Source organism: Phoca vitulina, unplaced genomic scaffold (genome assembly GCF_004348235.1).
Source record: "Phoca vitulina isolate PV1807 unplaced genomic scaffold, GSC_HSeal_1.0 scaffold42, whole genome shotgun sequence".
Taxonomy (NCBI): Eukaryota; Metazoa; Chordata; class Mammalia; order Carnivora; family Phocidae; genus Phoca; species Phoca vitulina.
The window spans coordinates 12,303,770-12,329,860 of NW_022589745.1; the positions used below are offsets into that span (position 1 = coordinate 12,303,770).

The 26,091-nt window shown below is 50.0% G+C and overlaps 1 protein-coding gene across 6 annotated transcripts in view; it reads right to left on the reverse strand.

Moving 5' to 3' along the window:
• CYRIA (CYFIP related Rac1 interactor A) overlaps positions 1-26,091 on the reverse strand; it is a 104,895-nt gene that overhangs the window by 48,406 nt on the left and 30,398 nt on the right. For 2 of the 6 annotated variants that reach the window (XM_032430130.1, XM_032430132.1), the window contains exons 2-3: positions 12,642-12,796; positions 988-1,083 (exon numbers count right to left, since the gene is read on the reverse strand). The exons of 1 other annotated variant lie outside the window; for it this stretch is intronic. The gene's annotated coding sequence lies outside the window, so the exon portion shown is untranslated. The remainder of the gene's footprint in view (positions 1-987; positions 1,084-12,641; positions 12,797-26,091) is intronic. 3 more of the 6 variants (XM_032430131.1, XM_032430134.1, XM_032430135.1) reach the window with 3 other exon arrangements.

Here is a 26,091-nt window from a genome sequence, read left to right on the forward strand (position 1 = left end):
TCCCAAGGCTCTGGGAGTCTAGTTATATTGCCCACGAAATGGCAGCATTTCACTGGAATAAGTAATAAGCTTTTTCAGAATTTCTAGAAAGTACCACTATAACCAAAGATTTTGTTTAGTTGGCAAAACTCTACTAGCTGTGCCAGGCTATCAATTTATATTCAATATAATTTAGCTGATGGCCCACCGCCAAAGAATTCCAACACCTCTCCTCACCCTGGCCACTTGCTCCCAAGTTTAAATAACCTCTTCCTTCCGATGACCCTAATAACCTCAATACCTAGCACAGTCCTTAATAGAGTTTGGAAAGTTGATGAATGGTCTAAGGAATAAGTACATGAACATTTGCTCATTTTAGAGACCCGTGCTCAGTAAAACTCGGTCCCTGCAGTGGTCTGAGAGCACAATCCAGTGAGGGCAAGAAGCCATGTTCAAAGCCCACTGTAAAGCATGGAACATTCTAGGGAGGGCTGTGGTTTGGGTGAAGGGAAAGTGTTCTGGAAAAGGGGTGCAAGAGAAGGGGTGATTATCTGGGCTGGAAAACACTGGAAAGGTCTCATGCAGAAGGAGGCTGTGGAGTTGGGAGGGAGACCTCTCAGTGGACATCTGGCTACTGGGGAGACCCGGGAGCTGGACGGAAGCCAACCCCAGGTCCCTCTGCTGAGAGCACGCACTCTTGGTGGGGATGGACGTGAGGGTCTTGGGAGTGACAGCTCTCACACGCTCAGCTTTGCGATCCCTGGGCAGATCCCAGTCTTCTGGTTATGATGAAGTGGTGGGACTGGTTTTCCTATGTGCATTTACACCTGTTCTCAAGGTAGTTCTCTGCCCGGCAGACTCCCATCCTCCACTGGCCTGGGGCCTGTCCTGATGCCTGTCCCCATTCCCAGGGTGGGGGGCGGTGTCCCCTGCCCTTTGCCTCTCACCAGAGCCCTTGGAGTCCTCACATACCACCCTACCACCACCATTCCAGTCACTCCTGCTTACCTGTCTGCCTCTCTTCCTAGAAGGTGAAAACCTCCAGGACAGGAGCTAGGACTTACGCTTGAATCCACAGCAGGCCACTCAGGGAATACGTGTTTGCTAATAAATGGAAAAAAAAATGAGTGGAGAAGTCACAGCATGAATGCCAAAATCTGTATCCATCTAAGATCTCTTGAGTCCCAGCCATTTACTTAGAAAGAGAAAGAGAGAAGGAAGGAGGGAGGGAGGGAGGGAGGGAAGGAAGGAAGGAAGGAAGGGAGGGAGGGAAGGAGGGAAGGAGGGAGGGAAGGAGCAAAGGAAAGAGGGAGGGAAGGAGGGAGGGAAGGAGCAAAGGAAAGAGGGAGGGAAGGAGGGAGGAAAGGAGCAAAGGAAAGAGGGAGGGAGGAAATGTTTTTCCCCCTTTCACCTAGTTTAATAAAGATATAACTAGTTTCTGGCATATGGAGAAGCAGACAGGGATCTCATGCTATGCTTGAAAATTGAAAGAAAGAAAATTTGAGTCATCTGAAAGGCCAGCTACAGTCTCAGGGATGCACAAGTGAACTGAAGACAGGCAGCAGGCTCTGAGAACAGCCTGCCTCACCAGCTTGGAGGAGATGGCCAGCAACTCCTCACAAAAGAAGCCTGTGACTGGCCCCGCCTTTGGCCCTGCCAATCAGCTTCAGAGGCCGAGCTGGGAGAAGCCCAAGGTCAAGGACAGGCATGACAAAATAACACGTCTCAGGTCCATGAATTCCCACTTGTGGATGCCTCTTTGTTTTTGAAATATTTTATTTATTTATTTTTAGAGAGAGAGAGAGCTGAGGGAGGGGCAGAGGGGGAAGGAGAGAATCTTAAGCAAACTCCCCGCTGAGGGCGGAGCCTCACATGGGGCTGGACCTCAGGACCCTGAGATCATGACCTGAGCCTAAATCAACAGTCAGGTACTAACCAACTGGGCCACCCAGGCGCCCCGTGGATGCCTTTTTGAATCAAATTTCCTGCACCGTGAGAATATGTAAGGCTGAACCATGGGTGCGCTTTCGGAAGTGGGTCTTGCAGCCTCCTGCCTCCAGGCAGGTGGGCCGGCGGGAAGGGAGTCCTGTCTCAGGTGAGGATGTGCAGCTTCTGTCACCTTTCCTACCACATATCACAGCCGACACAGAGGGCCCTGAAACTGAAATTCTGGGGACTCCAAAGACAACTTCAGTCATCCCCTGCTTCCCCATATCCTCGTTGTCAGATGACCACGGTCACGGCCACCGGCAGTCCTGGGCTCCGTGCTGTTTTAAGCGCTGCCCACAAATTATCTCATTTGATTCTCGCGATGACCTTCAAAAGCAGGTACTTTGTTTAGTTTTAAGAATTGTGAAAGTGATGTCTTGCTGCCCAAACCCAGTTTTTCTTTGGGTAAATACAAGGGCTTGCAGTTAAGTAGGCTCTCCACTAAGAGGCATTATCGCCTCACGTTAAAATTGCCAGACCAGGTCAGGGTAGGGCCTTCGTACAAACGCAGAAGTTTGTAAAAAGGACAAAGCAGCAGGATCGATTTCAAAGTCCTGGATATTTTCTAAACATTATTCCTCTTCGTAGTAAACAGTGTTCAGATTCACAGCTGTAGTACCCAATGCTCGCTTAACACCATAATTCACTTAATTCCTGATCAAGGTCATTTCAAAAGCACTGGTCTTAACCAGGCTGCCAACAGTGAAGCCATGGCAATTGGGGGAAAAAAATCAATGGATTCAACCATTTGGGTAAGTAAGCATCCTCCCCAGCTGCTCTCACTAATTTCTTAAGTCGCATTTGCCACCAAGGGAAACATAGCTTGTGACTGAATCACCTTGACTCCAGCTGGAGTGGAAGAGAAAGAAAAAATGGGGGGGGAGAGGGAAGGCTGAAATTCTATCCTAAGCTTATCAAAATGAGTTTCTATAGTTTACTTTGGCCCACCTGGAAAATACTCTGAAAGTGTAAATTAGGATAGTGGGAGATCCTCCATTAGTGACTGCACCCCCACCCCCCGCCCCCGTGCTTATAGACAAGCTATTCCTACACAGACGTACAGTGTTGCTCTTGAGAGAGAGGATGCTCCTGCAGGAAACCCACAATACACAGAGAACCCAGCAAAGTCACCATGGGACTTCCCTGTTTGGATTGATCCACCAAGACCACAATTAAACCAAACAAACAAACTCACGGAATTTATCCCGAAATTTATGTTAAAGGCCAGCCCTGCTCTTGATGACTCAACCACGCACTATCCTGATTTCAACTTTACCCTGCAGCTGGGGTTCCCAGGCTGGTGGCCGTGGCCACAAATGACTACGTTTGAAAGCTCTGCTCTCCAGCAGCCTCAACAGATGGCTCAAGTAGTGTTTAGGTTGCATCTTAGTCCTACTTGAAGATGGCAAACTTTTATTCCAATACGAGGTCTGAGGCTGCTGTGCGGTTTGCACCAGCTGAGAACCCAGCGAAATGAAATAAGCTCAGGTCCTGTGGTGCCCAGCGGAGTGTGGGAAGCACCATGGAGAGACTGCGGAGACACCAGCTTACCTTCCCAGACTAGCCTGTGGCCTTGGCTATATGTTTGAGAAGCCCTGCCCTAGACTAAGGATTGGAAGTTCCAATGTCAAGTCCTCTTTCCATCCTGTAGCTCAAAAGTAAGTGGCTGTTTTAGGACGAAGGGAATCAGGAGCTTCTCCTGTACTGGATTAACATGTATTTTGTTTTATGAGTGTTTCATTTATTGATCCCACTTGGCACACATGGAAGTTCACGAAATAATCAGGGATAGCTTTTTCTGAGCCCCGCTGTGGGCCAGGTTTTGTGCTAAGGGCTTTATACACAGGATCCCGATCTGAGAGCCTGGGACGAGAGGCTGGGAAGGCTTTACTCTTCCCATTGTCCACACTGCCTCCTACTCCCCCAGCCTCAGTCAACTCACTTGAAAAAAAAGATCAGACAGAAGCTAGACCAGCCGATCTCACAGATTCCTCTAAAGAGTAAGCTTTTCTTTCTATTTTTTAAAAAAGTATTGATTGATTGATTTGAGAGAGAGAGCACAAGCAGGGGAGGAGCAGAAGGAGAGGGAGAGAGAGAGAGAGACTCTCAAGCAGACTCCCCGCTGAGCATGCAGCCCGATGCAGGGCTTGATCCCAGGATCCTGAGATCCTAACCTGAGCCGAAATCAAGAGTCGGATGCTTAACTGACTGAGCCACCCAGGAGCCCCGAAACAGTAAGATTTTATGAAATTTCGAAGGTAAAACTCTCTACATAAGTCTCCGTTAAAATAGAAACCCCAGGTGTTTAAATGCAACACTTGCTTACTTAAGAGAAAAAAAAAAAAGAAAACCAACCAGAAAACAATCAGCTCATTGTATGCTGCGATCATTAATTTGGCCCTCTGATATTTTGCCTATTCCTGACCACGCAGCTGGCGTTTCTCAGAACCACTACCAGCAGCTCCCATGGGGCTGGGACCAGGCGCCCGGCGCTCGGCTCTGTGCCCGGCAGGACCTGCAAGGTGCACAGGCTCACGTGGTGGGCACCATCTTCCTGCCCTCTGCCGGGGAGCGGGTTGGCATGGTGATGCCTGAGCCAGTCTTCCCTTTCAGGCCATTATCACTGTGTGAGATCTTGCCCCAGAAGAACAGAGATGTCCTGAGGGCGAGGTCTGATGTCAGGGGAGAACAAGCGAGTCTTTGTGGGGCCCTCCAAGGAGAGGAGGCCCGGCCGGGGCTCCTGGGCACACAGAGGGGCCTGTGCTCTCCCAGTGCGGGGCAGCGGGCCCGCGCCTGTCCTGCCTATGTGGGGGGCCTCTGCTGGCACATCCGGAGCCCTCTCCCTCCCCCAACACGGAGCTGGACAGAGTGGAGGGGTCCCCCCTGGGTGCCCTCAGGGCTCTCAAGCAATCCCTCTCTCCTTAGCTCTTCTCCCACCTCCTGTTCAGAGCGGCTCCCCCATCCCTCCATCATCCTTGTGGAGATCCTCCTCCTCCTCACAACCCACCATCTGCCTCCAGCGTCCTGCCTCCATCCCCTTCTGGCCACCACCCCGACTCTGAACCACCACATTGCCCTGAGAAGCCTCCGGGTTCGGGGATCTCTCCTGCTGCCTCTGGTCTCCTCAGATGCTCTGGTTGTTCCAATGGCCAGACGGTGCCGCACGTCTGGGGTTGGACTGCTCATCACTGTGGCTGACTTCAGCTTTGAAACTCCTTCTGGGACTAGTTCTGCACTCAGAAGATGCTTAATAAATAGCTCTTCGATGCCGGAACACACGGCACATCCCGAAAACTAACTTTTAATAAAATATTCAACGAAGGCTTCAGATCAAAATAAAAAGGGCTAACATGAATTGGATCCTTACTATGTGCCAGGCGCCGCCCAGAGCCCACACCTAGACTAGCTCATTGAAAGAGCAGAGCAACCCCAAATGGCAGGTGCCATCGACTTTCTCACTTTACAGACAAGGAAACTGTTGGATGAGATATATGGTCACCATCCGAGCTCACCAGCTAGCCTCCTGGCGATGTGGCTCTAGTCTGTGCTCCGAACCATAACGTGACACCGCATTTCGTGATGACCACTACTGAACCAAACCTCACCTACGGTCCTCGCCGATGCACACCATCATGTCATTCCCTAAAGCCAGGGACACATGCCTTCGCAAATGTCATCACGTTTCCAGGCTCCAGGTATCCCGTGTGATGGCAACTGAAGACAGTACGTTAGATTTCCCTGTTCCCCTTCTTCTTGGACGAGCGGCATGGTCAGGAGAAGAGCCAGGTGGTGCGCTGGGAAGCGAGGTCTCTGGAGGAGACACGTTCCGAGCCTGCTTTCGGCAGTAATGATTCTCTCCCCAGAATGCCTCTGCCCATTTGCAGCTGGGCCTAACTCTGGATTGCAGGTCAGATGAAGTCTCCATCCTGGGCCACCAGGCCGGCAGCTTCCAAGTCCCAGAGAAAGGCAGGCTCGCCCTCAGGGCTAGGCCAAGCACCCCAAGCCGAGTCTCCTATCTTCCAGTGCAGAGAAGGAACACAGAGCTGCAGCAAGCTGGAAAACTGGAACGAAGGGGCAGGGCAAGGGTGGCAGCCACACCAGGGCTCACGGCATCGGGATGGGGGCGGGGGGTGCAGGCTGAGCCCTTTCAGTCTGAGGACCACATCAGCTCTTCTCAAGTCCAGGGCTGACGGAGGCCTGGTGAGCCACGAAAAGATGAGAGGTCCAGTTTCTCACCTTCCAGAGGTGCTTCCTGGTGGGGTGATGTGGATGTGAACCCCACACCCCCACACTGGGGTCCTGCGGGGTCACGTGCGGATTCAGCAGCATTCAAGGACGCTCTCTGGGGTCAAGTTTGGAAATGGAAAGCCCTGAACCATCAAGCCCAACTGCCTCGTAGTGATGATGGAGGAGGGAAGGGGTGTCCAGGGTCAAATGGTCAGTCAGTGCTGCAGCCTGGGCTAGAACCCGTTAACCCTGACACTATGGCCATCCTTTCCTTGCTTCCTTTTCTTTCTCTTCTTCTTTTCAAACTTCATTTTCTGTCTGTTAAAGGCATCCCAAGGAAATTCTTACTCACCCGGGGATGGCCAGGTTTGTGGAGGGAAGAGTGCGGGAGAAAGCTCATGGTGAGGTCTTTCCTTAGAGTGAGAAGAGAAGAAACCCAGCTGCTCTGTCTTCCACTCAGCCTAGCCCATCAGGAAGAACACACAGACCCCCCCAAAGCAAGAGACGAGGAAGCCCCGGCTGATTCTCCTGGTTCTCCAGGAGGAGAAATGGAGAGGGGGTCTATGTCTTGGGGCTGCCTGTGTCTCCTGGAGACTCCAAACCGAGCAAAGCACTCACTCCTTAAGCTGCTTGCTGTTGAGATTTAAGCCTACTAGGAATGAGGGGGTGCCTGGCTGGCTCAGTCGGTAGAGTATGCTACTCTTGATCTTAGGGTCATGAGTTTGAGTCCCACATTGGGAACAGAGACAACTTAAAAAAAAAAAAAAACTGGAAGTAAGCCTACTAGAAATGGGACAGGGTTAGGTTCAGAGATGGCTCTGTAAGGAGGGAAGGGTCCCTAGTGCCCACAACTAGAACAAATTGTTTTATCAAGTAGTGAGCTCCCCGTCCCTGGAAGCATGTAAACAGACACCTGCAGGACAAGATGTAGAGAGTTTGCTGGCACCACAGGAATCCAGAGAGGACTCCATGGCGGGATACCACTGCTCTGCCCAGTGCTGCATTTCAGAGCTCTAGGGGAGGGCCACGTCCAAGGGTGATTCTCCGCCACTTCTCACTGGGTTATCAGAAGGGTGGCGCAGCACGCAGAGCAGTCGAGGGGACAATTACAAGACAGCCTGACTCCTGACCACCTAGGAGCTTCAGGCCTCGGACAAGCTGCTCCGTGGCTCTGAGTCTCAGTGTCCTCTTCTGTCCCTGGCATCCTGGGGTGCTTGTGAACCCCCAACGCCGGGAAGGACATAGACCGCAGCACAGCCGGGGAAGTGCGCAGGTCGGCAAGGCCGCTTCTAACCCATGCCAGCACGTGTGGCTGGAGGGCTTGGCACCGGGCTCTGTGAGGTCAGCATAGACTCTAAATAACACAGATGTGTGTGCGTCTGTGTGTCCACATACCTATATATACACACACAGACAGCTCACATATGTACATGTGTCTGGGTACACACACACACACACACACACACGTATTTACATATATATATCTCCGCGCGCCCCCTCAAGAGGAAGGTAGAGGGACAGACACGGTTCTCAACCTCTCTTACAGTTTTCACAGGGAAGCAGCAGACCTAGTTTTCTGGAAAGTTGAATTTTGCTACCAGAGAGCCCCAGTGCAAGCGACGTCATTACATCCATGTTTCTGGATGATGGGGATGGATTCCTCCTCCTCCTCCTCTTTCCACTTCTTTCCGTGGTCCCTCTCATCCTATTCACTCACTGACACCTCCATGGGGTCAGAGGAGAGAGCAACTCAAATTAGTCAATCTGATTATTTTTAGTCACTGTTGGGAACAAGGTGGGAGGCTGAGGAGGCGGCTACTAATGGGCTCTGAAAAGCAGAGTTGAGGCATTATCTGTGCGTGATGATCACTCCAGCTACTTTCTCTCCATCACCACCACCACCACCACCACAGACATACCAATGTTGGCCCGTATTTATAGAGTGCCATTCTGTACTAGGGTTGTCTCTTGCCCAGCTCCCAGCTCCTACTCACCCTTCAATGCCCAGCTCATTTGGCCCCCTCCTGGAAGCCTTCCCTCACTTCCCGGGGCAGAGAACATTCTCCCTTTCTGCACTTTTTAAAACAAAGATTTATTTATTTATTTTAGCAGGGGAGGGGCAGAGGGAGAGAGAGAATCTCAAGCAGACTCCCTGCTGAGTGAGGAGCCTGACACGGGACTCAATCCCATGACCCCGAGATCATGACCTGAGCCGAAATCAAGAGTCAGACGGGCTTAACCGGCTGAGTCACCCAGGCGCCCCTCCCTTTCTGCACCTTGTTCGGGCAAGGGGCCCCTGCCCACCATCTGTGTCTGACTGCTGTCTTCCCTGTCATTGCCACAGACTGGACCCCCTTGGAGGGGTGAGCATGCTTGATCCGTCCTGACGGTTTCCGGGCCTAGCACAGCGTCTGGCCCACGGCAGGAACTCTGGTATTGCCTGGCCAGTGAATGTGTCCTTTCTAAAGAGAACATTCAACTAGGAGAGGGTTAAGAGATGGATATTACCCATTTGCTTTCTGACTAGAAGAAAATGTATCAAGACGTAAATTCCACCATTCCTCCTAGAACAGCACAGGCTTTTGCCAGCCACTCTCTCCAATGAGAAACAAGGCTCATGTTCTAACCACATCCCAGCAATTTGTGCACCCAGGCTGCACGCGAAACGGTCAACATTTACCATTCACGAGGGCGACAGAAAGGGCTGCGTGTTCATTGGCACCAGACGGCTATCTCCATCAGTCCGTCTGTATGAACCTACTTTACCTCTGAGGAGACTCTGATCTTACAATTCTACAAGAAGTACGTATAAAACAAGCACTTTAAAAACCAACCACTTTTGGGGCGCCTGGGTGGCTCAGTCGTTAAGCATCTGCCTTCGGCTCAGGTCATGATCCCAGGGTCCTGGGATCGAGCCCCGTGTCGGGCTCCCTGCTCAGCAGAGAGCCTGCTTCTCCCTCTCCCTCTGCCTGCTTCTTGGCCTACTTGTGCTCTCTCTATCTCTCTGTCAAATAAATAAATAAAATCTTAAAAAAAAATAAAAAATAAAAAAATAAAAACCAACCACTTTTGATAAATAAGAATAAATTTAGGGTCAGTAAAATTAGACCCTTTGCTTCATATAACTCCAATCTCATCAGACCATCGATCTTTGCTTTAAAAAGACTCTTCACAGCTCTGAGCTGTCCTCATGTGGACTCGACACCCCTGGTGGGCGTTCGAGGCCCCTGGTGAGCCTCCCGTCCTCCCCCTCTGACTGGGCCCCTCAGACCCGCCTCACCTCACACTCCGCGGCCCGGGCCCCTCAGACCCGCCTCACCTCACACCCCGCGGCCCGGGCCCCTCAGACCCGCCTCACCTCACACTCCGCGGCCACAGTGACTGACAGGCGCAGTGCCTCTGATGGGCAGCCCTGGCTTATCCCTTTCCTCCCAACACCCTTCCCTGACGTTGCCCACCCTCCCTGCTATTCGCTTGGACTGAGTGGAGATGACACGGCGCAGGAGCTGCCCCATTCTGCCCCCTCCGTGCGGGTCAGGAGCCTCTCCTTGGGCTCCCTCACACCCACTCTTACCACAACACAGACGGTATCGTCTGGTCACTAGGAAAAGCATCAATCCCTCGAGGGCAGGGAGCGAATCTAGTCATCATCTGTAGCCAGCGTCTACGCTGACGCTGAAACAGAACAGGCACTCAAATGTTTGCTGAATGCACCGATCCCCTCTCTACCCTGAAGGCGAGACTTGGCAACACAAGAGAATGCATTCCAAGAAATCGGGTAGAAGCGACCTGTGGGAGGTTCCAATGGAAAACGGCCACTCTAGCAAACTGGTTCCACAAGGACCAATTTAGAACAACTCCTCACTTTGGCCTAATTTATCAGGGCAACTTTCTCAAGCAGCCTGAACTAGCGCTGGACCGCAGGCTCCTAGGACAGGCCCACATCTCATTCATGCATCTCCAGAGTCTTGGTACCAAATGCCCAACACGGGTTTTGGGATGGGTGGCTCATACTCTATTGGGCAAGAGCATCCATCCCTTTTTCTATTTAGGGATGCTTCAGGGAGGGGGAGATGCTCTGGGGAAGAGGGAGGAAAGGGAGAAGAATCTCTGGAAAGGCCAGCCAGAACATAAAAGTCCAAGTCCTTACAGTGGCGTATGAGGCCCTACATGATCTGATTGCTTCTCTCTATCCTCACCTCCTTCCCCAGTCCCCTCGCTCCTTCTGCTCCAATCCTACCGGCTGCTTGCAGGTCCTTAAAGCCCAGGCACATTCCCACCTCAGGTCTTCGTTCCTTCGAGCCTCACTCCCTCACTTTGTTTGGGTCCTACTCCAATGACGCCTAAGCAGGGAGGCCTTTCCTTGGATCCTGTTCCTTCTTTCCCCACTTCCCATCTCTCTGGCTTGGTGTTCTTTATTTATGTTTTCCTGCTTTATTTTTTTCTATAACACTTAACACTGCCTGATATAATGTACATATGTTTACTTGTTGACGATCCCATGATCCCACTAGAATGCAAGCCCCATGAGAACAGGAACTTCGTTTTGTTCTGGGCCGTATCCCTAACACCAAGAATGGCACCTGCCACGTACATCTGCGGAATGAAGGGATGGCTGGACGAATGAGTACCTCAAGCTACTAGACACACAAGGCACAAGGTGCTAATAGAACCCGATGGGGGGGGTCAAAGCTCTATTTAAGTAGCTCTAAATAAGATTGGAGAGGAAACGGAGCTAACATTTCTTTGAGGAAGAAATTATCTCCTTTGATCCTGATCACAAGCGTACAACATAGGGCATATTGTCCCCATCTTACTGGTGGGGAAACAGAACCTCAGCAATTTAAAATGATTTCAGCAAAATCATGGAACTAATAAATAGCAGGACTGAGATTTGAAATCAGGTCTGATTCCAAAAGCTCTTCTCTTTCCTCTGGATTATGCTGTGGCCTGGTGGCCACCGTAGGAAAAGAAACCATGAGATGAAGAAAGGAAGGGAGCACAAGATAATCCTATCCCCCCAAAGAATGAGAGTGTGGTATCAGGAACAAGTCTAGGATAATATGATCCTGGGCACTTGGACTGGAAACCACCTGAGAAATCTCCTGGTCTTACCTTCTGTGTTATGCTCAGCTACATGAAATGCTTTTGCTTTTAGCTTTCAAGGGAACTCAAGATATCTAGATGCAGAAGAAGAGCTTTAGGACAGAGGACAGCAGAAGGGAATGCCAGCAACTGGAGAAAGATGAACAGGTGTGTGGCCATCTCAGGGTACGGGCATCTCCTTCGTGACTCCTGATCTTGTCAGAGTGGGTACCCTGGGCCAGCTTAAGGAACTGTGCTAGAACACCAGCACCCAGGGTGCTGAGCCCCTCAGTAGATCTTTAGTCATTTGGGAGGTGTGTCAGCTCATGTCAGGTCCAACTTCAATGAAGAAGTTCAGGGAGGTGTGGCCCAGTCCTGGCAGATAAGAAGAAAAATGTCCATAATGGATTGGGAGGAGGTGACAGAGGAGGGAGGTAGGAACAACGAACAAGCGGTAAGGCCCGGCAACCCATGGCTGGAGCAGCACGGTGGTCTTGGATGATAACTGCACAAACTGAAAATGTCTCAAAAAAATGTTATAATGAGTGCAACGCAAGCCAGACCTCTGGCATGAGACCCAAATTCCATCTCGGGTTTGCTACTAAAGGGCGTCTCCTGTTCACTTAAGTCTGCATGACCAGGATGGACAGAATGGAACCTGGATTATTCTTCATCTCAGATGAATTCTGCACGGAACAGTAACCTAGAACTACAGCTCAAATCTGCTCTCCCCTGCCTGTAGTTCTAAGCTACTCTACTCCACGCCTCAGCATTCACCAGACCCAGAATAACAACAGCTCCCACTCAGAATGCAGTTGTAGAACCCAGGGACTTTTAACTACTTCAAAACTATATCCTTGGTATTTTTTGGTTTTTTGTTTTGTTTTGTTTTTTTCCCCCCTTTTATGTGTATGTGGTGTTAGGAGGCATGACTTCTTCTTTTTTTTTTTAATGTAAATTCAATTAGCCAGCTTATAGTACATCATTCGAGGAAGCACGACTTCTAATCAAAGATGACAAATCTGGTAAAATGACTACCCTTCATACTTGCAAGTATTCTAGAAGCATGCATATCACATATTCTCTCCACCAACCATGCTGATTATCACTGTGCTGTCTACTATAACCAAAGTCAGTTGTTTCTTTTTTTTTTTTAAAGATTTTATTTATTTATTTGAGAGAGAGAGAATGAGAGAGAGCACATGAGAGGGGGGAGGGTCAGAGGGAGAAGCAGACTCCCTGCCGAGCAGGGAGCCCGATGCGGGACTCGATCCAGGGACTCCAGGATCATGACCTGAGCCGAAGGCAGTCGCTTAACCAACTGAGCCACCCAGGCGCCCCCAAAGTCAGTTGTTTCTTACCTGGAGCTCTCCTGTGTGATTCAGGTTCACCAGTCCAGGCTGATGGGACAAAATAGCTGAGCAAGCTGGCCAAGGCAAGTCTGGCTCCCAAATCAAGGCTGTGGCCCCCTAGAATCCTGTTGTTTCTCTGTCCTCAAGTGAGTGATGATAATCTGCTAAAAGGGAATGCAAGTCATGTTACTTTGAGAGGCCATTTCCTGTTCTCTTCTAGAAATAATCCATTTGTTAAGGAGAACAGAGAGAATACCAGAATTACAGATGACCAGGGCTACAAGAAATTGATGCAATCACCACTTGTGTAATGTTTTCGTTTTGTAGTTGGGGAAACTGAGGCTCAGAAGCAAACAGCCTCATTCAAGGATTCAGCCGCTTGCAGAATTCAAATTGAATATGTCTCTGACTCTCTGGCCTTTGGAATTTTTTAAAAAGTAGCTTCATGGTCAGGCTGACTTCTCAAACAAGTGGTCATTGACCCTAGTTGGGAAGTCTTTTTTTTTTAAACAGATTTTTCAAGAAGGGAGGTGGGACTTTTTCCAGATTTCTGCTGTTTTTGTGGTTTTGCCCCTGGGAGCTAAATAAGTGAAAACAGGCCACCTCAGGCCTGTGGTTGGGATTGTTCTATTTCCCATCAGAAAAATATTGTTATGGAATAGCAGGCCCCAGGAGCACAGTGGTGGGTGGGCTTTGTTTTTCAATGATTTATGCCTGGCCAGTAGATCGCTCGTCTGTCTTTTTCTCTCTCTCTCTCCACGTTTCAGGAAAACACAGTAACAGATATGGACCCTCCTCCCAGGGCTATCATTTATTATGTGATTTTTTTTCTGGCTACTGTAGATTTGAACAGCCACTTCCCTGTGCGGAAAACCTCAACCCAAGAGGGGATCTCACATTTATTCAGCAAATAAGATCTGCCAGGCCTACCATATGAATCTTACAGATACATTTTCCTGATCTGTCCTCAAAAATTCCCTATGAGCCACCCATAACTCCATTTTCCCAAAGGGCTAGGGAACTGAGTTTCAGAGAACCAGAATGATCTGTAGAGTCATAAGGAGAATAAAGTGCAGAACCAGAAATAAACTATCAAACTCCCTCATCAGTGTTTTGTCCATCTAAACTGGACTTGAGTTATTCGGTCCAAACACTAGCAGTTGTCTTATTTTTCCAGTGTTTTAGCTTGAACGCAGGAGAAAGTTCTTTGGAAGCTATGAATGGTTGCAAGGACATGAAGGATTCCTCTTATTAGATTCTCTCTCAGACGGAGGGCTCTAAAGGCCAGGCTTCCTGCTGGGCTCCCAGCAGAGGCTCCAGTGCCCCAGAGAACCTGAGCCTGGCCCTGGCTGTCAGCAGTGAGAGAGGGCCCATCAGGAAATCATGGTTATCTACACTCTGCGCTTTGTTCCTGTTCTCAGACAACAAGGGACAGGGCTGGAGAGCCAGGCTTGGGGGTGGAGAAAGAGGAAGAAAAAACAGGAAGTGAAAGCGGGGGGGGAGGAAGGAAGGAAATGATATGGAAAACACAGCAACTCTGAAAAGTCCTTGGCCTGATGAGAAAGTGAATCCTGAGCCGGCATTTGTGAGGCTGGCCCTGCATTTTGTGAAACCGGGTCTCGAAGGTAAAGGGGGAAGGAGGTTTGTCTCCTCTGGACTTGGGGTTGAGTTTGTAAATTCCCATCACAGAGCACAGCCTGAGGAAAAGGGAGCCCTGACACAGGGGCTGTTTCCTGTGCACTTGGGTGTAGACTGTGAAGAAGGTGAATTTCTGAAGAAGGATCTGGGGGTAAGACTGCATCTCTCACCTCTTGCTGGATGTGCCACAGAAGGACCTGGAAACTAGAGAGAAGAAGTTGAAGTGACCAGGTCTCGGGGACACGGTCCCGTCCCCACTGCTTTCTCTCTCAAACACCCTCAAAATTAAAATCCATTTTCCGTGTATATGATAGGGACTTGATTGGCCCAGCCAAAATCCCACTTTCTTCCACCACAAAACTAAGAGGGTCAAGCCAGTAGAACGCTAGGTCTTTGCCAGACTCTGACTCTCTGGTACTTCCAGAATGTTCTTCTACCCATGCTGTCCCCTCAAAAGTCCCCCAACTCCCACTGTGCATCATGAAGGGCACGGTCACCTGGTTAAGTTAACAACCACACAAACAAATAACCCTAATCATAACCTAATCGTACCGCAGAGCTAATACTGTTAACACTTTCTAGCGTCCTGATGGGGACCAAGAAGGGGTGGGTAATGTGGAGCCCTCGGACAGGCAAGCCCAGTCCCACCCACGTTAGCAGTTCCCAAACTGACTGTGCATCTGGAGAAGCTAACAGAAAGTACAATTCCATCCTGGAGTAGTGCTCAAAGCTTCTGGAAAGTTTTGATATCACCATCCTGGCTCCGGTCCACGGACCAGCATTTGGGTAACTTACGATCCTATCCGGCCCCCAGCACACCCGACCTCCTTCCATCCCACTGATTTGGTCACAGAGGCCCTCCCAGGGAGGGGCTCACTCTGAGGATCTGCCCTCAACTCTGTAAATTACTCCCCCACCATCCAAACAAACACACAGCAACACAAAGTAAGCTTATCTTTGAGAGGAGTCCAAGCTTTTTGAAGTGATGGCTGGTAGTTTCCTGTTTGAGTCACCCATGGGCCAGATGTCCCTCAGAGAGAACAGAGCTCAGGCAGGGAAGGACACTTACAACTCCCACCTCAGGTCCCCACAAGCCACACAAGCTCACACAACCCCAACGCTGAGGGGCTTCTGTCGCCAGCAGCGTGGACTGTGGCCAGAGCTGTGGCCACATCCCTTGGCTCCATCTGAGACCATCAGGAGCCCTCGCTTCAGGAAAAGCAGAACACTTTTCATTACCTCATTCTGGGTCATTTTTTAGAGGGGTAATTGCCCCCATTTTGAAACTGGGGAAGCTGAAATCCAGAGACATGAAATGACTTATCCAGGGTCACACCACAGAACCAGGACTATGGCAGGCACCTCCTGACCTCCAGTCTACAACCTGTGACATTTTCTCCACACCCTGTGTCCCTGCCCCGTTCAGTGGGGGCGCTGAGACCTCAGAATGGCCATGTGTCCTCCACTTTTGAACGGCTCCAGAAGTGAAAGGGCAGGGCAGGGGCAAACCAAAGAGAAGGCAGACCATGGTGAGAAGGCCAAGCATGGGTAGGACCCATTCCCACCATCCAGGCTGAGCAGGTAAGGACTCAAAAGCCCCCAGGGGGAGCGTGCTGCCTAGAGTCCCAGCTAACCAGCAGCAGAGCCTAGACTCGGATCAGGAGACCTCCCTGCAGCCTCCTCCCCACAGCACCAAGAGCACCAGCCGAGCCGAAGAAATAGGAGCAGGCAGGATTTTACATAATAAAAATAGCTCCCATTCAGCAGGTGCCTACTGGGCATCAGGCGTTCTTAAGCTTAGTGACCCCTGACACCTCCCAGCAACCACACGAGGGACGCATCACTCTTGCCCCTTTTTACAGATAAGGACACTGACGCGCTCCTCCAAGGGACTCAGCTTTGGAGCGGTAGGTGGAGCCAAGGTTTCAATTCAGGCAGTCTAGGTGGAGTTCCTGTTCTCAACCACTAGGTAATCCTCGCTTTCAGAGGAACGAAAGAAAGAGAGAAAGAAAGAGACAAAGAGAGGAAGAGAGGAAGGGAGGAAGGAAGAGAGAGAGAGAGAGAGAGAAAGAAAGGGCAAGGCATGAGGAAAGGCACATTAGTGGAAAGAGCCAGGGAATAAAGCAAGGACCCTGGGAACAGAGGACACCTTCATGCAAGAGGCACAGGAAGGGAGGAAACTCCCCAGGTAGAGAACACTGAGAGGTGCTTCGCAGGCCCACCCAGGAATCTGGACACTGCCCACTTTTGGTTGGCACCCCCCGTCAGCTGGCACCAGTAAATGACATTCTGGCCTTGGTGTTTACACAGCGCTGTTCACGGGAGGAGGAGGTGGGCTAGGCTGAGGAGGGCCAGCAAGGAGAGTCATCAGGGCGGGTGGAAGGATGATGATATCTTGGGAACCTATCTTCCGTGTCACAGAGGGATGGATCCACTGGGCAGGAGCGCGAGTGAGACTCTGCCAGAAATCCTCGCCTCGAACAGTGCGCACAGTCCCAGGGACACTAGGTTCTGGGGATGCTACTTGCTTTCAGTCTCACAAAGACCCAGGGAGCAGGGCAGGACAGGGATTATCCCTCACCATGTCACAGACGGAGAGACTGAAGCCAAAATAATAACAGTCATGAAATAATAATAATACCAATAATAATAACGGCAATGCCATATGTTGGTAGCTTCTTGTGTGTCAGGAAATAAGCACTTGTTGACATAGGTTATTTCATAATGACAGCAACTGTTGAGTCTGTAGGATTATTCTCAATTTATAGTTGAGATAAGCTAAGTAGTCTCCTCAAGATCAAAAAGCCAGCCAGTTATGAGAAAGGATCTCAACCGCTATCTCTTTGACATTTTGGCCCATGAATTCACCTCGAAGCCACGGGTGCTATGAGACGGTGACGTGCCTTAGTCACAGCCGTCCAGGGGTGCTCACCCACAGCCAGCTTTGGAGCTGTCAAAGCACACAGGTACCGGGTTTTTATTCAAATGTATCATCCACACCATGTCTCTACCAAGTGCACATACAAGGAGACACGCAATTAGGGTGACCACGTGATTTATCGGCCAAACCCAGATCCTTCCGAGAGTGAAAAGGGGATTATTAATAATGCCTCTGGGACAACAGACATCGAGCAGGAGTGTCCCAGGCGCACAAGATATCTGGTCAACCCTAATATAATCCACAGCCCCGTGAGGCGGGTTATTTTTATGCCTAGTTGTGCTGGACTCTCCTGGATGATCCCCTGCTTTCCAATCCATGCAAATGCCCCTTTGCAACCATTCACTCTCCTTTGATCAGCAGAATGCCTTCCAAATCTGCTGGGCTCGTAGGCCTTACATATAAGCAGGCTGATGTAACTAGATTATAAAGCAGTTGTGCTATGATTCAAGAAGCAAGGTGTGACGAGTTTCAGCAATATATTTTAAAAGGACCATTGGGTTCCTTGAGCCCTCACACCCAGGACCTGAATGTGCAGGTGTTCTGATAGCCAGCCAGTCCCCCAAAGGTGAGGGCTCAGGGGCTCTCCTCTACAGAGCAGCCTAAGGCAGCAGGACGGCAACCGGGAGGGAAACAGCCACCCAGCCTCACTGGAGAAACTGAGGTCCACTGACAGGGTGCAAGACCCACTTCCTCAGGCACAGCATTGCCCCTGCCCCAGGGGGTGCTGAGCTGGAGCCTTTGGAAAGGAAGGCCTGCTTAACAATCAGGCCATAGCGGGTTCTCTGAAGAGACCATTTCCGGCATTCATTTAATCAAGGAACATCACAGCGCTTGTAGTCCAGTGATTTCTGCGGGCTCTAGAGATGCGCACGGGGCTGAGGAAGCCTACCCACGCCTGAAGGGGCTGCCCTCAGAGGCACCGGCCCCAGGCCTCATCCTACAGTAAAACAGACAGCAATGCCTGTTATCTGCTTCCTGGAGGAGCTTCTGCAAGTGATGATATCTGATTAATAGGTGAGACCCTTGTTTCTAAATTAGGTCACATTCACAGGTTGTGGGGGTTAGGGTGTGGACCACCAATAAACCCACTACTGCCATCGGTACTATCATTACTACTATTAATATGATTGTTCATGCCATCAGGGGATCCCCGAGTTCTAGAAAAGGGGAGGGACTTGTCTATTGCCACCCAGCAGGTAGGCGGAGAAGCCAGGACTGGACACAGTTCTCCCGACTGATTCCAGTTTCTTGCATCTTGGCATGTAGTCTCTTGTGCTGGGAACACAACCTGGGAGCAGGCCGAAGTCCAGATGGTGATAGCCCAGAGGGTCTGGGGCAATCCTGGACTGTCAGAGGTCAATGAGTGGATGACCCGGTGAGGGGACCAATGCATGGCACTCATTTGCATTGTGCATTGACTCTGTGCCAGGCCTTGTGCTGCACATCACGTGGCCCTCCTGGAAATGGCTGTGCTCCCCTTAGCCTCATCATTCAGATAAGGACTTAGAGAGCGACTCAGAGAGGCTGAGTGAGCAGCCAAGGTTGACAGTGAGCTGGCGGCGGCGGGGGGCAGGGGTACACCTCTGAGCCCAAGTTCAATCTCTAACACCGCATGCTACAGCTCACAGCTGGTGTATCTGACATAGGGTGAGAGGGCCATCGCCAGTGGCAGTGACAGGTGGTGGCAGAACCAGGACATGAGCCTGGGTCTCTACTCCCGAGCTCACATCTGTTCCATTTCCAGGGTCATGGCTTAACATCTGTTCACCATCTCTGTCATACCTCAACAGCCCTAAGGTAAGTGTCCCCCATGTGGATGGCAGGAGGACACCAGCTTAATTGGCTGGACCCTTCAGAAAACTCTGCCCAGTTTCTCAAGAAGTTCACATCTCACTCTTTGCACACCACCACTTCAATGGTTCCCTCCTCTTTGAGAAGAAGGCATTTTATAGTGTTGATCACATCAACCAGAGGTCCTCCTCTGGGGTGGGCGGGGGGAGACACTTCTTAAATTGAATGGGGCCAGTGTCCTCCCCCTGACGACCCCGAATGTCATAAAATTAAATCCCAGACAACAGGGGAATTTTCACCTTTCCTCCTCCCTTCCTGGGCTGCAACCATAGGATTGCTGCCTTTCTGGAAGGAAAGGGGCACAACCTAACAGGTTTGAGGCATCAGCAGCTCACAGCTGCCTTGTCTCCACAGGCAGGAAGGAATAAGAAAGAGAGACAAACAGTCCAGCCTGCAGAGGCTGTGCCCGACCATCCCCAGTGACACAAGCCGGGAGGCCGCCTTGATGTAGCGGGAACGTTTTATAGGCGGTCAAGGAAACCTAGGTCTACTCCCAACTTGGCCTTGGCTGGGCAGTGTGACCTTTACTTAGTCACTGCTTCTCTCTGATCTTCAGATGGAAAGTCTATTAAATGCAGATCTTTCAGCAATATACACCAGCAGCCTCTTTGGGCCACTGTGAAGATCAAATGAGCTTTGTCTTCTAAAGTATCAAAGCTACTTATGTTCATGGTTTCTTTCTGCCACTGGACAGGGAGCTGGTTAAGAGGAGGGGCCTGTCTTACTTATCTTTATAGGGTAGTTATAACTCCAGGGTCCTGCAAAAATGGCAAGTATCAATGGTTGAATTTGTAAAATCTGGCTTCCTTGAAGGTCAGCGTGGCTGGGGAAGAAGGAAAGTGGTAGCGGAGACAGCAGGAAAAGAGACTGGTGTCAGGCTGTGAAGGACTTTACCCGCACTGGTGTTTCCTGTGATGCTGACCGTGGGTTAGGACATCAGATACTTTTTAAGTGTTAGTGGGAGGATGAGATTGTGGTAAGAGCCTGGGGTCTCGAGCCCAGCAGTTGTGAACTATAACTTCTTTGCACCTTGGCCTCTCTGTCTGTCCATTTCAGAGTTGTTACGGTTACCCAACACTAAAAGTGACCAATGCTGTACTTGGCCCCTATGTGAACTTTAGCAAATATAACTGCTCCTAAATAAGTGGGAAAAACTGAACTGAGCGATGAGAGTAAATGATTGCTCTGAAGTTCAAGGCCAGGGCTACCCAGGAGTAAGAAACTAAGAAACGGTGCTTTGGCCAGATTGCACTGAGCACAATCTGAAAGCCAATCTGGCCGGAGTCATTTGCTGTCCAATTTCCTGATGACTGGAGTGTTCCGGCATTCTGTGCAAACATCTGCAGCCCTCACACTCCCAGCGCCACATGCATCTCCCACGGCCAATGCCACCCGAGTGCCACAAACCACCTGTGAACTCCCCACCAGCCCCTGGCCTACAACAACAGAGGGCACTTTTTAGGCAGCCTGTGTTGGGTGTTTTATAGAAACAGCACTTTTGCCATGAGACTGAAGGGAAGCAAAACACTGTGGGTTGAGAAGCTAGTGAACTGGGCTCCCGTCTCTGCTTTAACACCAAATCTCTAAGACATTGGGCAAGTCACTCACTGCCACCTGTATAATGAAGTCCTTGGAACTTGGGACTCTTGATGTCTCGAACAGCCCATCAATGGAGCCCATCAATGCAGTAAGAGCCTAACCTAGGATATATACTGCCATTTGAGAAAGTGATTTTCTTACAAGGCAGGCCTCTGCTAAACTACTGTGCAAATGGATCCCCTCCTGTGGAATGGCCGAATCCAAATCCAAATCCAACAAGGATACACTGAAGTCCAGAGGGTGTCTGGTTTCTGTCCTCGCGCTACCAATTCCTGACAGTTCCACCCGGGGTGAGTCATTTTCCCTTCTGAGCCTGTTCATTCACGTGAGCCTCAGAGGTTATGCTACCTGGCTCGGGCCATTTCCCAGAAAACTCTTGCTTTCTGACACTTCACGGGAAGCCCCAGTCTCAGTTACCTTGGACACTGTGAGGCTGGCCATCCTTCACCTCGTGGACAGGGACAGACACACTGTCACGAAACTGACATGCGTTTCCATCCTTCTTAGTAAGGGCAGAGGGTCACAGTCAACACGGCGGTGAATGATGGAGAACGTACCTGCGACAGCTGGGAGACAGCTTATCGCAGGGGACCATGGTCACCTTGGCCTAGGCAGACAAATACCGGGGACTGCGAAAGCACGACAGCACAGCTACCCCCTTCCTGGGCCCCCCGCCGCGAGGCAATCAGGAGCCATCCATCAGCATTCAGTGCGGCCTTCATCCTCAAGACTCAGAGGGACGGCGCCTTCCTCAACAGCACAGGGCTGGGGTGGGGGGCGAGTGTATGCACCCCTCGTCAGGGTCCCAGGGACCCCACACCTCGCCAAAGGCAAAAAAAGCAAGTAGGAGTTGCAGACAGGAATATGCCTGGGATCTGGGCCCCATGGAACCTGAAAACAAGAAAATAAGCTTTTCCTGTGAGGCCCACTGTGTTCTAACAGAATCTACTTTCCTAAGCTTAGTGTTCAGGTCCCTCCATCAACAGGTCCTTTGTATCGCCATCCTTTACACAAATTCTCAGTTTAAGCCCAATGTGATTGACTGCAGTTTTGTGGTTTTCTTGCCCTGTTCTGCAGCCTTAGACTTATACCTCCATTACATCTCCATTCTTCCAAGTCAGCAGCGGCCTCACCTCCTCCAGGAAGTCTTCTCTGATACTCTGCGACCTCTCCCTTCTCTGAACTCTCATAACATTTTCTGTCTGTGCCACTCCACATTAGTGCCCGTGCAGGGCTTCCTCACTTTTTTTTTTTTTTTAAAGATTTTTATTTATTTATTTGACAGAGAGAGACACAGCGAGAGAGGGAACACAAGCAGGGGGAGTGGGAGAGGGAGAAGCAAGCTTCCTGCAGAGCGGGGAGCCTGACGCGGAGCTCAATCCCAGGATCCTGAGATCATGACCTGAGCCGAAGGCAGATGCCTAACAACTGAGCCACCCAGGCGCCCCAGCTTCCTCACTTTTTGACTGGACAGTTGTACCACCCCCTAACTGGTTTCATCCTGCCTGAACTCTGGCCCTGTGCTCTGCAGAAAGAACTTTCTAAAGCACACTTCTGATGATGCGTCTTCTCTTTAAGCACTTCTCACCGACTTCAGGATAAAATCCAAATGCCACATCATGCTCCCACCCTTCCCGTGGGGCTACCCACATTCTAGTCACACTGAACTACTTCCCAGGGTTATGTAATGAGGTGGTACCAAAGTTGGGATGAGAACCCAGGTTTTTCAATAACCCAGCTGAGGGTTCTTCCCACAGTCCCAGCTCCCCCAGGTCCAAGGCTAGACCAGAGAGAAGGAGCGTACGGCACTGAACAATGGCCAAGGTGAAAAAGCCAAGACCAGCGAAGTCCTTAGGCCTGATGAGCTTATACTATTATGACAACCAGCCAATCCTTCAAGCAACTGAGTAGGTGAGGCTCCCAACATAAGCTAGTTCCCCTTTCACAGGTGTGGAAACTGAGGCTTGCAGAAGTCAAAGTTCATATCTGGACTAAAACTCTAGCCTACTCCCTACTCCCATTCCCCCAGAATGGTATGTCCAATAGCCCTGTGGCCATCACTACCTTGTACCTCCAGGTACCTCACACTCAATATGACTGATGTTGACTAACAGCCCTCAGCTCCTGCTTAGGAGTTGATTCAATCCAGGAGATCCCACTGACGAGCTCCGTAAGCTTTCTGCTCTAAGACCAGAGCTGCCTGCTTCTGCAGCTCCTTAGGTGGAAAGATTGTGAAAGCAAATGTTGATTTAACAGGAGAGGGAGAAAATTCCACCTTAACTGTTCTGTACTTATCCAAAGAGGTGATCAAAGCCCTCACCAGGCTAATGCTTCCCCATGGCACCTCCCAGTATAAGTGCATCTGTTGATGGGGAAGAGGGAGAGGGGTAGAAGAGGTCTAGAAGAGAGCAAAGCTATCTGAACAGAAGCACACGTGTGCCCAGTGGCATCCTGGAGCCTGCTGCACCAGCCGACCAGAGCCAATTATGTGTGTCTCCTCCCACCTTCCGGGTCAGGGATGTCTTTTGAGAAGAAACCAGCCATGGTGGGTGTACTTGTACCATGACATTGGCAACCACTCCTAATCAGGTTTGCTTTGTTTTTGCTTTTCCCAGAGAATCAGTTACTAAACATTTCCAGCACACTGAATGGATCCATAAGGACGACACTGGGTTGGGAAGACAGGAGACTTAAATTATAACCTTCGCTCTTTTCCTGACTCACTGTTTGATAGGCAAGTCTTCCCTTCCTGGCCCCCAGTTACTTCAGCTATAAAAGGGGAGCAAAAATCCTTACGCATAACTATATAAACTAGGACAATGGACAGAAGGGTGTTTGGGTAAGTGTAAAGTCTGAGGATGTATTTGGCAATGTCTGTGGACATTTTTGGCCATCCCAGTTGGAGGTGTGTGTGGTGCTCCTGGCATCCAGGGTAAGCCAGGGATGCTGCTGAACATCCTACAAAGCCCTGGAGAGTCTCCCACAATAAAGACGTATTTTGCCCAAAGTGTCAGTAGTGCTGAAGTTGAAAAACCCTGATGGGAGATATTCAAACACAGTGGCCCTTTCAAGTTCCCTAAACACTGGAACCTGGGAGAAATGTGAACGGGACTTGGGTCAGTTCACAGGAACCCTAGACAGCCGATGGGTGCGGAACAGTGTGATGCAGGAGACAGGGAGAGAGGACCAGAACAAGATGTGGTTCTGGGCACACGGTATGGGCTCAATAATGGATTGTGGGAAAAGCAAATGGGTCTGAAACCATGATGTGCTCCTTCCCGAAAGCCCATACTCCAGTGCGCATGCGCACACCCTCCCCTGCAAGGTGACACCAGGTGGAAGAATGTAACTAACACAATTTCAACTCCTCTGGGAAGGAAATGGTGTCCAGTTCCAGCCCTGGAGACTCGGGTTAGACAAATAATCACCAGTCTGGCAGTCACAGCAGCTGTGGTCAGAAGAGCAACTTTATTAAAGTCACTTTCTAATAGGAGTTGAAACAACTTGAAAGGTGAGGTTTTCAACCTCTTCGACCTCAGCCGTAGCAACTTCTTCTAGAAACATCGCCAAAGGCAAGGGAAGCAAGGGCAAAAATGAACTATTGGGACTTCATCAAGATAAAGAGCTTTTGCAAAGCAAAGGAAACAGTCAACAAAACCAAAAGACAACTGACAGAATGGGAGAAGATATTTGCAAATGACATATCAGATAAAGAGCTAGTATCCAAAATCTATAAAGAACTCATCAAACTCAACACCCAAAGAACAAAGAATCCAATCAAGAAATGGGCAGGGGTGCCTGGGTGGCTCAGTCGTTAAGCGGCTGCCTTCAGCTCAGGTCATGATCCCAGGGTCCTGGGATCGAGTCCCGTATTGGGCTCCCTGCTCAGCGGAGAGCCTGCTTCTCCCTCTCCCTCTGCCTGCCTTGCTCTCTCTCTCTATCTCTGTCAAATAAATAAATAAAATCTTAAAAAAAAAAAAAAAAAAAAGAAATGGGCAGAAGACATGAACAGACATTTTTCCAAAGAAGACATCCAAAGGGCCAACAGACACATGAAAAAGTGCTCAATATCGCTCGGCATCAGGGAAATCCAAATTAAAACCTCAATGAGATACCACCTCACACCAGTCAGAATGGCTAAAATTAACAAGTCAGGAAATGACAGATGTTGGTGGGGATGCAGAGAAAGGGGAACCCTCCTACACTGTTGGTGGGAATGCAAGCTGGTGCAGCCACTCTGGAAAACAGTATGGAGGTCCCTCAAAAAGTTGAAAATAGAGCTACCCTATGATCCAGCAATTGCACTACTGGGTATTTACCCCAAAGATACAAAAGTAGGGATCCAAAAGGGTACGTGCACCCCGATGTTTATAGCAGCAATGTCCACAATAGCCAAACTGTGGCAAGAGCCAAGATGTCCATCAACAGATGAATGGATAAAGAAGATGTGGTATATATATACAATGGAATATTATGCAGCCATCAAAAGGAATGAGATCTTGCCATTTGCAACGACGTGGATGGAACTGGAGGGTATTATGCTGAGCGAAATAAGTCAAACAGAGAAAGACATGTATCATATGACCTCACTGATATGAGGAATTCTTAATCTCAGGAAACAAACTGAGGGTTGCTGGAGTGGGGGGTGGGGTGGGAGGGATGGGGTGACTGGGTGATAGACACTGGGGAGGGTATGTGCTCTGGTAAGCGCTGTGAATTGTGCAAGACTGTTGAATCTCAGATCTGTACCTCTGAAACAAATAATGCAATATATGCTAAGAAAAAAAAAAAAGGTAGCAGGAGGGGAAGAATGAAGGGGGGGAATCGGAGGGGGAGACGAACCATGAGAGACGATGGACTCTGAGAAACAAACTGAGGGTTCTAGAGGGGAGGGGGTGCGGGGATGGGTTAGCCTGGTGATGGGTATTGAGGAGGGCACGTTCTGCATGGAGCACTGGGTGTTATGCACAAACAATGAATCATGGAACACTACATCTAAAACTAATGATGTAATGTATGGGGATTAACATAACAATAAAAAAATTAAAAAAAAAAAAAGAAAGGTGAGGTTTTCAACCCTCCTCTGGGGAGGCAATTGTTAAAAACACACAGCAGGCAGCCTTGCTTTCGACACATTCAGAAATCAGTTTTTTTTAAGACAATCCTTTTATCCCTTCTACCACATGGGATTGCAAACGCATTTAGCACAAGCCACCCGAAGCGGAAAGGGTGTTGGGTAAGATCTACTCCAGGCTTGCGGCCACCATGGGGAGCCGCAACCGAATCAGCCCGGGCGGGCACAGCTCAGACACTCACAGGGAAAAAAGCCACGGCGGGCCACACATCAGCTGTCCCTGAGCCTCTGGGGCCTGGAGTCCGTGGGGCCTCGGGGCCAGGCTGAGCCACAAGCCCTGCCTGGAAGGCCCCCAT